The 14052-nt window shown below is 49.4% G+C and overlaps 2 long non-coding RNA genes across 4 annotated transcripts in view; one reads left to right on the top strand and one right to left on the bottom strand.

Annotated features, from left to right (window-relative positions):
- Positions 1 to 14052, bottom strand: part of LOC135916761 (uncharacterized) — a 200980-nt gene that overhangs the window by 93662 nt on the left and 93266 nt on the right. The gene's annotated exons all lie outside the window — the stretch shown is intronic.
- On the top strand, positions 47 to 7022 carry LOC139048055 (uncharacterized). Its single transcript, XR_011507464.1, has 3 exons — positions 47 to 487; positions 1124 to 1318; positions 6791 to 7022. It is a non-coding gene; the product is annotated as an uncharacterized lncRNA (long non-coding RNA).

A 14052-nucleotide genomic window follows, 5' to 3' on the forward strand; every position in this document is an offset into this window, starting at 1 on the left:
TACTGATGGTACCTCAGTTCAGCTTGGTCAAGGAAATAAGCACCGTTGGCCTGTGGATTTCACCATGCCTTCCTTTGTCATGGTGTTTCTAACTCCCTTTTGTCAAGATTTACGAACAAGCCTACATCGCTACCCTTGCATGATGGCATGTTCTTCATGCTGGGGCATGAAGAAGGTGTGCAATAACTTCGTGTACTCAATGTATGACCTCTTCATGTTGCTGAAGCGGTGGCAGGCAGTAATAAACTTTTTCTGCAGATTTAGGTGTACAGCAGTCATTCATTGGCAGTTTACCTGAACAGTGCATTAATGAATTTAAATGCAGAGGTTGCTCGAGGCAAAGCCCAAGAGAAGGAGGCCGAAGTCAGTGCACAGGTCGAGTGTATGAGCAACCTGTCTGTGGGCTACCGGCAGCCAACAGAGGCTTTAGGTCTGCCTCAACAAACTGGAGGCCAAGTGACCAACACACCAGCATCTCTGAATGAAGGTACTGTTATTTCTGTGTGGCTATCTGGTTTTGGATTGTCGACTGGCCTTTCTTTCTGGGCCTGTGCAGTGTTAATCAGTTTAAAAAAGCCCCTTTCTGAAAGAAAGATGGTTGAATGTGAAGCTTTCCCCAATGCAAACTGAAAGTCCAAAGCCAATGACCACGCAAGGAACCCATTAAATGCTGAGCGACCCGATGGTACGCATATGTGATTTGATCTTGTTTAGGATTGCATTTTTTGAGTGTTGAAGTTGAATGAAGACACATTTCGTTAAGTTCCACAGCCTTTACTTTAGATCGTGTAGCCATTGATTACGCGCACACACACTTGCATAGTATTGCATTGTGATCGCTGGGGTAGACGGTCAGAGACTCTGCCATCGTAACCTGACACAGCCTGCTTGAAAATGTGAGATCAGCGCTGGAACAGTGTTGTGTCGTGGGTCTCTAGCATCTTCAGTCTCAACGTGTAGTGATCTAGCATTAAACTCAATACATTTGTCATGCTTTTTGCCACATCGATGTTAAAAGGTACTTGCACACCAGGATCAGCGTACTATGGGACTTTCAGGCCTTTATTGTTTGTGCGATAAATGTTTCTGAGTCGCAACGAGACGTGTTCGGTCTGATGTACAGGCTCGTCCACTCTTGGGGTGAACACGGCTCACCGTGGCCGTGCTCCGCGGGGCACCAGTGCGTCCGGCGTGGCGGCGCATCGAAGCGAAGCGGCGCAGGCGCACACGGAGCTGGGGGAGGTGCTTCGCGTCGTCTGCTACAGTGCTGGAGCGCGTCGCCCTGGCTTTGCTGTAAAGTACACTTCGCTAGACCAAGGCACGGTGTAGGAATAATTTAGGTGCTGACACTCGCCGCTCCCCGTAGAGAGAACGCGCGGGCAGATTGTGTTCGCAGATGACCTTGAATCGGCGGTAGTTTTCGCCGCAAGGGTACAGATGGCGCTGTAGTATGGGAGCCCAGGGGCCCGCGCTGCCCGCTCGGGTGCGTTCAGAAATTTTCACGCCACGCGCGGGGTGAATACACGTGGTATAGGTGCAGAAGTGTACTTGCTGACACTCGTGTGTGTGTGTGTGTGTGTGTGTGTGTGTGTGTGTGTGTGTGTGTGTGTGTGTGTGTGTGTGTGTGTGTGTGTGTGTGAAGGCTTCTCCGGATTCTCGAAAAGTGTTTGGTTGTGCCTGTCAGTCCTGTGAGTGCATTGTTCGGCTGATTGGTATTCTGCTGGGATTCACTCAACGTATACCACGCCGCGTCATGTGACGCCGAGTGCAATTAGTTGCGCTCAGGCTTGCTGCGCTTCAAAATGGGCAAGAAGTGCTTTGTACCGAATTGCAAGTCGGGGTATCGGACATGCACGGAGCGTGTGTCGCTTTTCAAGGCTCCGCGTGAACCCGAACGTTTAGAAAAGTGGCGACGGGCGATTCCGAGAGCAGACAGAGTTTTGCAGCCTACCGACCACGTGTGCGCGAAGCACTTCCCGAATGAAGTGATCTCTGCAACATATCACGCGGAATACAAGGGGAACGTCCTTCTGCACGCACAAAAAAGCCGGTGCTCTCACCCGACGCTGTGCCTAGCATTTTCCCGAATTGCCCAGGATACTTGACTGTGCAGCAAAAAACGAGAAAACCTCCGCGGAAACGGCAGGCTCTGCCGCCGACTTCTCAGAAGCCTAAGAAGCAAGGACAGCCAGAAGCGTCGAATGCTTCTGAAGAGCTACACCTGGCCGTTGAAAATACACCAAGTTTATTGCTGGTTGACACAACGAGTTCAAAATATTCTGATGCCGAATCAACAGACGCGCCTTGTAAGAGGCCACGCTTGGATTTCAGCAGCGTCGCGCCCCCTCCACGTGAAGAAAAGGATCCTTTTCAACACGATACTGACACATTGAGTGGCACATGCACTGCCGACGCACCTAGTCACACAGCTGAAAAGGTAATTTCCTGTTTTAAATTCAGGTGGCATTCCTCCAGCCGCTTCACCTAAGCTCACTAGGCGCAACAAATCATGATATTGTTCTACAATACCTACTGAGCGGAAATTATCGTAAATACGATACGGTTGCTGCAGCCGTGTTTTCTTCCCTTCAGTATATTTATTTGATTATAATTAATTAGCCAGGATCTCATTGGACATCTAAGAGCACAGTGTGCTAGTAATCGCATAAGCTTTGCTCACTATTAGGTGCCATCCGGAAAGTGCACATTCATTTATTTAATTTCAGCGCCGTTCAGGCGTTAAAGAAGAGGTTGGTAACAGGAAAATTTTAGATTAATAAGAAATAATAAAATAGTAAGAAACATATAACACCGACTTGTTAAGAGAAGTAATGACATAATATAGATGACGTAAACGAAACTTTGGCTTAGTTCGGACGGCAGAAACATTCCTAATTCTATCATTTCTTTTCATTCAGCAACAAGTTTCTTCCTCATCTCAAAAAACTACGGAGCAAGAGAGAAGTCATGGACCAACGCAAGAGCAGCGACCCACCGAGTCCCTGTTCCTCCAGGACGGAGGACAGCAAATGACAATTTCCGCTCTGTCAGGCTGTGCTTCCAGCCTTAAACTCCCAAGTGAAGCCTGGGCAGTCCAAGTTTCTGACAGATTTGGGGTTAAATCTGTTGTTTTCAGTGAGCTAGAATTGCCGAAAGAGAGTAACCAGGCGCCTTTTCATAGAAAAGTACTAGAAGTAACCACATCACATAATGACTCCTTGTCAGTGAAATGTTTTGTTTATGGCCGTTTTGTTAACGTACAGACCATAAGTTCTGGTTTGCCCATGAATTCCCTAGCTGATATAGAGTGTGCAGTACGGGTCTTTCATGAAATGCATGTGTGTGCAGGTGGTCCCAGTGGTGAAATGTACAATAATATACGCCCCGAGTGCGCATATATTGACAAATGTGGAACCTGGCGGCACAACCGTTGCCTACTAGTGACAGAGAGTACAAGTTGCAATGCATGTGCTAAGTTAAAAGATGTACTTCGTATTCATGCTGCACGAAAGAAAAAGAATTCTCAACTGAAACACATTCGCATTCCGGCCAGTCCATCGAAAAAAACACGCATTGAAATGTTGCGGCGCGCCAGGATTGCCTGCTACAAGTCAAAAGTGCGGCTTCAAAAGCAAAAACATAATCTTGAACAAGAATTGGCTAACTGCAAATCAAAACTACTAGAAATCAGTAATGAAACACTCGAACGCCTTTCCAGAGAAGCAAACCTTCCTGAAGCGCAAAAGCTGGTGTTGAAAGAGTGTGTAGCTGCAGGCAAAGCTCGCTCAAAAAACGGTAGAAGATACTCAGATGACTGCATCTTGCTCTGCCTTCTCCTCCATATTAGGTCACCTGGAGGATACAGATTCTTGATGGAGAGTGAAATTCTCGCCTTGCCTTCAGTACGAACAATACACCGCTACATCTCATTGGTGGGCTTTAAAACAGGCTTTGATAGTAAGTTCTTCATAGCCTTAAAAAAGAAACTTGAAAAGAAAGATGACTTCAAGCGGCACGGTATTATCATCTTTGATGAGATGCAAGTCCGTAAAAGTAAGGCTGTCAACTCAAAGACAATGACCTACGTCGGTCTGGCATCAGAGACGGAAAACAGTACCGAGCTTGCAGACCATGCTCTTGTTTTTATGTTCTGCCCTTTTGGTGAAAGTTATGCTCAGCCAATAGGTGTTTTTGCAGCAAAAGTTGCCACGAGGGGTACTATTCTTGCACAGTTGCTCCTTCAGGCAATTTTACTTATGGAGGAAGCTGGAGCAAAAATTCATGGGTTTGTTTGTGATGGAGCTTCGACAAACAGGACTATGTGGCGAACACTGGGTATAAGTGGGTCACTAGAAGCCTGCCGGAACTCCTTCACACATCCAAGCGACCCCACACGAAAAGTTTTTGCATTTTCTGATGCTCCACACCTCTTTAAATGCATCAGGAACCGTCTTTTGCAACAAAGGTACCTGAAAAAGGAGGGACGTTGGATTAGGTGGGAGGACTATGCAGCAGTTTATAAAGAAGACCAAGCGAATGTTGGAGCTTTGAAGGTGTGTCCAAAAATAACACATTCCCACATTTATCCAAGCAACTGTGAAAAGACGCGGGTAAAGCTTGCCACGCAAGTGTTCAGTCGCTCGATGGCAGCAGGTATTGAATTTTACAGAAACCGTGGTGTGCGCAGTCTGGGAGACACTGAAGCCACGCAAGAATTCACATTGTTTCTTAATAATCTTTTCGATGCCTTGAACCGGCGGTTTCCTCATGAAGGTGTCACAAAGCAGGGCTCTGACCTAGGCATTCTGTCACGTGGGGTAGAATGGTTGGATAACTGGGAAAAAGAGCTGCAGAGTGGAAATATCACGAAAGATATGTTCCTGACAAAAAGCACTTCTGAAGGGCTCCGAGTTACCTTGAGATCAACTAAAGAGCTTTGTGAGGTTCTTTTGCATCAGTACGAGTTCAGATACGTTCTTACAAATAAAATGAATCAAGATCCGATCGAAAGATTCTTTGGCAAGATAAGACTTGCTGGAAGCCAGAATGACCATCCTTCAATGCCAACATTTATGCAACTGTACAATACAATGTCCATTTACAGTCTTCTGAGGCCTCCCAAGTTTGGCAATTGCTGCGTGGTCGATGAGAAGCCATTACTAGACGCATCAGACTTCAGAGCCCTGATCGAACTAGGCAGTGCAAGCAACTCTTCGCCTGGCTTCATTGATCAGCTAAAAGAAAAGCTTGATAAACTGATTCTTGTTGAGGACTGGGAATGTGAGGATGTTATCACAGTAAACGGAAAGGATACAGCGCAAGTCGTTGACTGCATACTTTACTATGTGGTTGGATTCTTGAGCCGAAAGTTGATGAAAGCCACCACGTGCGATTGTTGCCGGTCTGCTTTTACCATTCCGCAAAACAGCTCTGCTGAAGCATCCCTGACCAACACAAAGAGCAGGGGTGGACTGTTGCACCCCAACGCGAATCTCTTTGAGCTGTTGAGAGTAGCTGAGGAGCACTTTGCAAAAAATGCCGACAGTCAGTCTGTATACTGGGAAACGGTGGAGCATGTGCTTGACACAAAGACCTTGACTTTTCCATGTGCTCAGCACAAAGAAGAGGTCATTGCACAAATTCTGCACTATTTCTTAACCATGAGAATGAGGCAGCACTGCAAAGCTGCAACCATGAACTTGAAAAAACAAGCTCAAGAGAAAAAAAAGCTTGCGAAACTTTGTTCATCCTGAATCGTGTTGCCAAGTTTACAGAATGTACTAATTTTGTTAGATTTTTTGTGAATGTATGTATTAAACAGTTTGTGCCATGCAATGTATAGTTTTGTAACAGAATAAATTATATGTTCAGCCCCCCTTTCAGCATGCCATTCCTAATATTCTACACAAATGTAAGAGCACTGTACACACCACCAGACCTACTTCAGGTCGGACATTTTTTTTCTAATATAAGAGCGCGCATTGTTCTCTTGAAATGACAGAGTAGAATAGAAAAATTATGCCCATTCATGGGCAACTAGCGCAAGATATACTGCTTTGAGAGTTGCGATGGATTTAGCCGTGTGACATGCCCTTCATCAAGCTGTACTGCACACGGCTTGCAGTACTGGCGCAAAGTATAACCGCCATCGCCTTAACACTGAGCAGAAGCCTGCGTAGGGGTCGCGTGTCGAGCGAAGTTTGTAACCAAGTACATGTGTAAGCTAGAGGTGCAATGGTTCAAGGTGCTTTGAGGACGTTTATTTTGTAAAGAGGAAGATGAGCAGCGGCGGCAGCCGCACCGCCAGCGCACAGCGCGAGATTGCTGGGTTGACGACCGAAGCTCGGAACGGCATTTTGGCTAGCTGTCCTTACGCTATTTCCCCGAAAATCCGGCTACAATTTATTTATTTTTGCTTTAATTAGCTAACATTGGCGGGCGCAACTAGAAAATACGATTGATACACTGGCTTCAACGTATGCTAGATACCAGATCTATAATAAAAACGTCGTCGAGAAATCAGTTGCACATTCATTTAGATAATCAGTCTTGTTACTGCAGAATCCCGGTGTATTCATGCCTGCGCATACTTTTCTATATACCCCGATATCGAGCTCGACAAACGAGCAACGCTTAGCATCGATAACCTACGCAGCGCAAATCCGAGAGCCTCCACCTACTAGCGCCACCTGTCGCCGGGAAACGGAAACAGCGCCGGCGGCGAACACAACCAGGACGGTGCGCCGGCCGCAGTGTCAACACCTAAATTATTCTTACACCGTGGACCAAGGTGACTGAGCGACCGAGGCGGCGTTGCGGGAAGGTGCACTTCACTAACTGGAGCATTTTCCAGCTGGTTCGGTCTACAGCTTGTGAACAGCCTGCTTAATCAATATACATTACCAGAAACAAGCTTCTCACCACATAAATCACTTAGCATGTTTGTATAAGTGATGAGGGTAAAAATGCAGTCATTTTTTCGCGCTCTTTGTTAGGCTGGGGCGTAGAGGCGACCCTTGATAGTCGTAGATAGTCGTGCATCCTTGGTCACAGCATGTGCACTGCACATGCTGTGACCAAGGATGCGTTCAAGAAGAACTCGCGAAGTGCAAAAAAGAAACTGCAGAGCAAAGCAAGCAGCTTGAGGAACAAAGCAAGCAGTTTGAAGACGTCGCTGAAGAGCTAAGAACTCTAAAAGAAAAGATGCTCATCTTGGAGAACAGAAATGCACATCTGCAAGATGCTTTGGCTTCAAAAGTCTTAGCAAGTGGTGAGTAAGCGTTCGTTTGCTGAAGGTGGAATTAAATATACTCGAGTGCAAGTAGAATTGGCAGAGAATTGATGCATTCAGCAGCAATACTCAATTAGTGATCTGTTGGCGCGATCGCACACTTCTGCATGGAAATCGTGCTCTGCAGGTATACCTTAATGCAACATAACGAAGCACTCTCGCTAAAGCACTGCAACTAAACTAAACTCTGTCACACAATTTGTTGCCAAGTAACGGTCCTCAACCAGTCTCTGCCATGGATACTCCCTGGCAGCAGCTGCCATTAGCTTAGATAGGGTAGCTCGTCTAAAATGTACATGGAAAGCTGTAACTGAACTGAAGCAATGCTCTGGAAGACAGCCCATGTATTTATACGCTTGGCAAGGCAAGTGCTAACTTGACTCGGGTTGCCACGTTGCAGCATGACAATGTGTGACATGGCCCTCACATGGACATGTGTTTGCTGTAACCCATCTTCTGGGTCCAAGAATGTTCATTAAATGTGTAACGTGGTGCCATTGCAGTAATGCATATTTTGACGATTGTGCTGGTTTCGTTTTCACCTAGCAGAAGTTCGGCCCAAGTGAGCCCGTAAGTTGGCTCGTACTGCTCGCATCATTGGCCCTTTCGTTTTAGTATCCTAACCATCTTAAATATGTCTGGTTGTTAGTTCATCTAGGCCTGGAATTTTCACTCGTCTACTGATGGGAATTAGTCATATTGTTACGTAAGAAGACGCAAATGAAAAGCTATATACAAGTATATTTACAACGTAATACGCCGCACTTGGCCAAGAGGCAACAGCCCGCGCTAGCCTCCAATCGTTGTCGTCGTCTTCGTACTGCTCGCCTCTTCGTCATCGGTAATACTATTCCGTAGCACTACCCCCGGCGGCAAAAGCGCCGTCCCGGAGCGACTAAAGGCCGGACTTGGAAACAGTGTAGTAGGCCTTGAGCCTACTGACGTGCACGACATCACTAGGTGCCACAGTAGATGAGGAGGTTGAGCTCACAGGGGCAATTTCGTACGTCACAGGCGTCACCTGGCGCAGCACGCGGTAGGGCCCTGTGTATCGCGAAAGGAGCTTCTCTGAAAGTCCGACGTGACGGGAGGGCGACCAGAGGAGCACGAGCGCACCAGGCGAAAACTGTACGTCACGGTGGCGGGCGTTGTACTGACGCTGCTGAGTGGTTTGCGAGTCCGTCAGTCGAGCACGGGCAAGCTGGCGTGCATGGTCGGCGAGAGCGATGGCGTCGCGCGCATACTCGCTTGTTGAGATCGAAGCAGGAGGAAGTGCCGTGTCAAGGGGCAAGGTCGGTTCGCGACCGTAGAGCAGATAAAAGGGAGAAAATCCGGCGGTGTCGTGCCGGGAAGAATTATAAGCGAATGTGACGTAAGGAAGGGCAATGTCCCAGTCGCGGTGGTCCTTGGAAACGTACTTTGACAGCATATCGGTAAGAGTACGATTTAACCGCTCTATCAGGCCATTGGTTTGAGGATGGTATGAGGTAGTCAGCTTGTGTTGAGTGGAGCAGGAACGTACAATGTCGGCGATAACTTTCGAGAGGAAGTTACGACCACGGTCAGTGAGCAGCTGTCGCGGGGCGCCATGAAGTAAGATAATGTCACGCAAGAGAAAGTCCGCGACGTCAGTGGCGCAACTGGTAGGGAGAGCCCGCGTGATAGTGTATCGGGTGGCGTAATCAGTTGCGACGGCTACCCATTTGTTCCCAGAGGATGACGTGGGAAAGGGACCGAGGAGGTCTAATCCAACACGAAAGAACGGTTCCACAGGGACAGTGATCGGCTGGAGATGACCGGCAGGTAGCACCTGAGGTGTTTTCCAACGCTGGCAGGTATCGCAGGCAGCAACATACTGTCGGACGGAGCGAGCGAGACCAGGCCAATAGAAGCGGCGGCGGACGCGGTCGTACGTGCGGGTTACGCCAAGATGTCCTGCAGTAGGTGCGTCATGCATCTCAAAGAGCACAGTCTGTCGTAGATGTTTTGGCACGACAAGAAGAAGATCAGATCCGTCAGGAAGGAAGTTCCTTCGGTACAGAATGGCGCCCTGGTGAACATATCGGCGAACGGATGCGTCGGTAGGTGTAGAGCGCAGACGCTCGATGAGTACTCGCAGCGATAGGTCTCGGTACTGCTCATCGGCGATGTTAGCGAAGGCAGACACAGAGAAAATGCCGTCGGCGGTACTACTGTCGGCGTCGTCAGGCTCGTCTACCGGGTAGCGAGACAGGCAGTCAGCGTCCTTGTGTAGTCGGCCAGATTTGTAGGTGACAGAGAACGAATATTCTTGGAGGCGTAAGGCCCAGCGACCAAGTCTTCCTGAAGGGTCTTTCAATGAGCATAACCAACAAAGCGCGTGATGGTCTGTGATAACGGAAAAGGGTCGGCCATATAAGTATGGGCGGAACTTCGCAACCGCCCAAACTAGGGCCAGACACTCACGCTCAGTGATGGAATAGTTGCGCTCCGCGGGTGAGAGGAGCCTGCTGGCGTAAGCGATAACACGGTCGTTGCCGCGCTGGCGTTGTGCCAGTACTGCGCCAATTCCGTGACCGCTGGCATCAGTACGAACTTCGGTAGGCGCAGAAGGATCGAAATGGGCCAGAACGGGAGGCGTTGTGAGAACGTCGATTAGATGCGAGAATGCAGAGGCCTCGTTATCGCCCCACTGGAAAGGAGCGTCTTTTTTCAAAAGCTGGGTTAGTGGTCGTGCGATGGCCGCGAAATTTTTCACGAAACGGCGGAAGTAGGAACAAAGGCCGATGAAGCTGCGCACATCCTTGACACAGTTCGGAACAGGAAAGTGCGTAACAGCATGGATCTTGCCTGGGTCCGGTTGCACTCCGTTCGCGTCAACGAGATGCCCAAGGACGGTAATCTGGCGACGGCCGAATTGGCACTTCGATGCGTTCAGTTGCAGACCAGCGCGACGAAAAACGTCCAGGACTGCCGAGAGGCGCTCGAGGTGCGTAGCGAACGTTGGGGAGAATACTATGACCTCGTCCAAGTAGCACAGGCATATGGACCATTTGAAACCGTGAAGAAGGGAGTCCATCATGCGTTCAAAAGTGGCAGGAGCGTTACATAGACCAAACGGCATCACTTTGAATTGATAAAGACCGTCCGGAGTCACAAAAGCAGTCTTCTCGCGGTCGAGATCGTCCACAGCAATCTGCCAGTAGCCGGAGCGGAGGTCAATAGAAGAGAAGTAGCGAGCACCATGGAGGCAGTCAAGGGCGTCATCGATCCGAGGTAGGGGATACACGTCCTTTTTGGTAACCCTGTTAAGGTGCCGATAATCCATGCAAAAGCGCCATGAGCCATCCTTCTTTTTTACCAGTACAACCGGTGACGCCCATGGACTACATGACGGTTCTATGATGTTATTGGCAAGCATTTTGCGAACTTCAGCGTGAATAACTTGACGCTCAACCGGTGACACTCGATACGGGCGGCGATGAATAGCAGGGGCATCGCCGGTATTAATGCGATGTTTAACAGTTGTAGTTTGGGCCAAAGGACGATCGTGAAAGTCAAAAATATCGTTGTAGGAAAACAGAACGCGGTAGAGCTCACGAGCGTGCTCGGACGGCATGTCGGGCGCAATCATTTTCTGGAAGTCGGCGATGGTGCAAGTTGTCGACTGAGATGGTAGAGGAGGATCGGCTGAATGGCTGTCTACCTCAATAGATGCTATTGAGTGATCTTCGAATGAGCAAAGCTGGGCCAGAGACATCCCGCGTGGCAGCACTTGTGTCGTCAAGCCAAAATTGACCACGGGCAAGCAGACGCAATTAGCCGTAATAGATAAAACGGTATGAGGTACCTTGATCCCGTGTGTAAGGAGGACGTCTTGTATAGGAGCCGCGATATAGTGACCGTCGGGCACTGGTGGGGATGACACTAGGTCAACGTAAGTCAGTGCCGTAGGTGGCAAGCGAACAAAGTCGACGGAACTGAGGCGACTGGGGTGTGGTTCAGCGGGATCCAGAACAGGCAGGTCAAGGCGGAGAGTACTGGCGGAACAATCAATTAGAGCAGAATGTGCGGAGAGGAAGTCTAAGCCGAGGATGATGTCATGGGGACAGTGGGCGATGACCGTGAATAGCACGACTGTTGAGCGATCGGCGAAGGAGACGCGGGCGGCACACATACCAATTACGGGGGCTGTTCCGCCATCGGCGACACGGACAACAAGCGTCGTGGCGGGCGTGATTATTTTTTTCAGGCGGGTACGAAAGTCCGCGCTCATTACCGACAAATGCGCCCCAGTGTCTATAAGAGCAGATACAGGAACACCGTCGACTTGCACGTCAAGAAGGTTCAGATGAGTGGGCAACGTCAGTGGAGGATTTGGCGGCGTAGGGAGCAATGCAGCGTCACCTCGAGGCGCTGCATCATTCAGTTTTCCGGCTGGGAGCGGCGTCCGAAGGGAGTCGGCGAAAAGGAGCGACGGGGCTGGGGAGAGCGAGATTGTCGTCCTTGGGGCGAAGGCGAACGAGAATAGGGGCGGTTCGGCGCAGGAGAGTCAGTGGCGGCATTATCGGAGCGTGCGGCATACGGACGAGAAGGGCCACCCGAGGGGCGAGAATAGGCAGTATAAGCAGACCGGGTCGGGGAAGTCCAGCGACTTCGACAGTGCCGAGAAATGTGCCCGATGCGACGGCAGTGAAAACAAATGGGCTTGTCGTCAGCAGTGCGCCATTCAGCTGGGTTGCGGAAACGTGGTGGGTAAGACGATGCGGGACGGGGCGGAATCGAAGAAGCCGGATGGGTATCAGGGTGATGGGCCGAGCAGATGGTGTGAAGGCCCATGTTTTCGAACTCCTGGCGGACAACTGCCTGGATCAGGGAAACCGTGACTGCCGGTGCGTTGGTGGGGCTGGAGTCGAAGGCAGCCGGATAGGCGGCCTCAATCTCACGCCGAACGATCTTGGTAATATCACCGGTATTGTTGGGACGAGGAGCGTCGGCACAGGAAGAAGTCGCTGGGGTGTTGGGCAAACGGGCAAACTGCTGATCGATAAGTCTGCTTTTAGCGAGTTCCAGGCGGCGGCACTCTTTGATAACAGCATCCACCGTCGCGACGTTGTTGAACACGAGCAAGTTGAAGGCGTCATCGGCAATGCCTTTGAGGATGTGGGATACCTTGTCTGACTCAGGCATGTGTGCATCAACTTTGCGGCACAGAGCCAGGACGTCCTGAATATACGTGACATAGGGCTCTGTTGACGTCTGCACACGGCCGGAAAGCGCCTTCTGCGCGGCAAGTTTGTGACCGTAGGGGTTGCCGAACAAGTCTCGGAGCTTTTGCTTGAACGAATCCCAACTGGTGAGCTCCTCTTCGTGCGTCCGAAACCAAACTCGAGGTGTGCCACCGAGGTAAAAGACTACGTTGGCGAGCATGATAGTAGGGTCCCACCGGTTATTGCGGCTGACGTGTTCGTACAGGCTGATCCAGTCGTCGACGTCGTCCCCATCGTTGCCCGAGAATACGCCAGGATCACGAGGAGCAGGGAGAGAGATGTAGGTCGTCGAAGTGGCAGGAGGGGTCGGAGGCGGCTGAGTCGAATTGTCATCGCCGGGAGCCATGAAGCTAGGCTCGACGTACCGTCCACTGCGAAGCTCCGTGACGAGGTACAGGGAACGTCCACCTCCACCAGATATGTTACGTAAGAAGACGCAAATGAAAAGCTATATACAAGTATATTTACAACGTAATACGCCGCACTTGGCCAAGAGGCAACAGCCCGCGCTAGCCTCCAATCGTTGTCGTCGTCTTCGTACTGCTCGCCTCTTCGTCATCGGTAATACTATTCCGTAGCAATATCTTTAAAAGGCCTTGGCAACATTCCCATTTACCTGTTTCTCATGCCATTAGTTCGTAATTTTTCAGTCTTGAAATAACTGCTAGGGCATCATGATGATGATGATATGTGGTGTTTAATGGCGCAAGGGCCAGGTTTGGCCAAAGAGCGCCATGACAAGTGGTGATGTTGACGATGTATTATGGAGATGTGACTTGGCTGTAAAGTGGCCTAAAAAATTGTCGCTGTAAAGTGCGTAAAATCTACGTGCTATAAAATTATGGCGATGACTAATGACGAATACTCTAAACACTAAAATCCATCGTAGAATAATGATGCAAAATATAAAATATATAAGATGGTAAAATTACTTGGAGCACTGCTGCCTCGCCTGAGCCCTTGAACCACAAGGGCCTAGAGGCATGTGCTATTCAAAATAATGATCACAGCGGCATCCTCTGAAGAGAGGAAGCGCTACGAATGTGTGGGTCTAATAACATGCAATACAACATCTTTCAAAAAGCCTAGGACGGCATTGGTGTCAAAGAGTGGTTCTGGACCAAGTAACATAACAGGATGAAGGGGGATCTGCTGCCGGTATGCTAAGAGAAAATGTTTCCTTCTTTCAGATTCGGCTTCCCGACACTCCAGTAGAACGTGGAGGACGGTCAGCCTCTCCCCGCATCTACCACAGGTTGGAGGCTCGTTTCCTGTGAGTAAAAAGTTATGTGTGCCAAAAGTGTGTCCTATTCTTAGACGGCAGAATAGGACATCTGTCCGGCGGGATTTTGTTACAGGAGGCCAGAAACCTAATTGTGGCTTTATTAAATGCAGTTTACTATTTATTTCTTCGTCCCACATGCGTTGCCAGTGGTTTCGTAGTTTCCTTCTTAAAAAAGGCTTCAGGTCTGTGACAGGGACCGAAGCTGTAGAGTTAACTGCATGCAATGA

Source organism: Dermacentor albipictus, chromosome 7, assembly GCF_038994185.2.
Source record: "Dermacentor albipictus isolate Rhodes 1998 colony chromosome 7, USDA_Dalb.pri_finalv2, whole genome shotgun sequence".
Classification (NCBI taxonomy): domain Eukaryota; kingdom Metazoa; phylum Arthropoda; class Arachnida; order Ixodida; family Ixodidae; genus Dermacentor; species Dermacentor albipictus.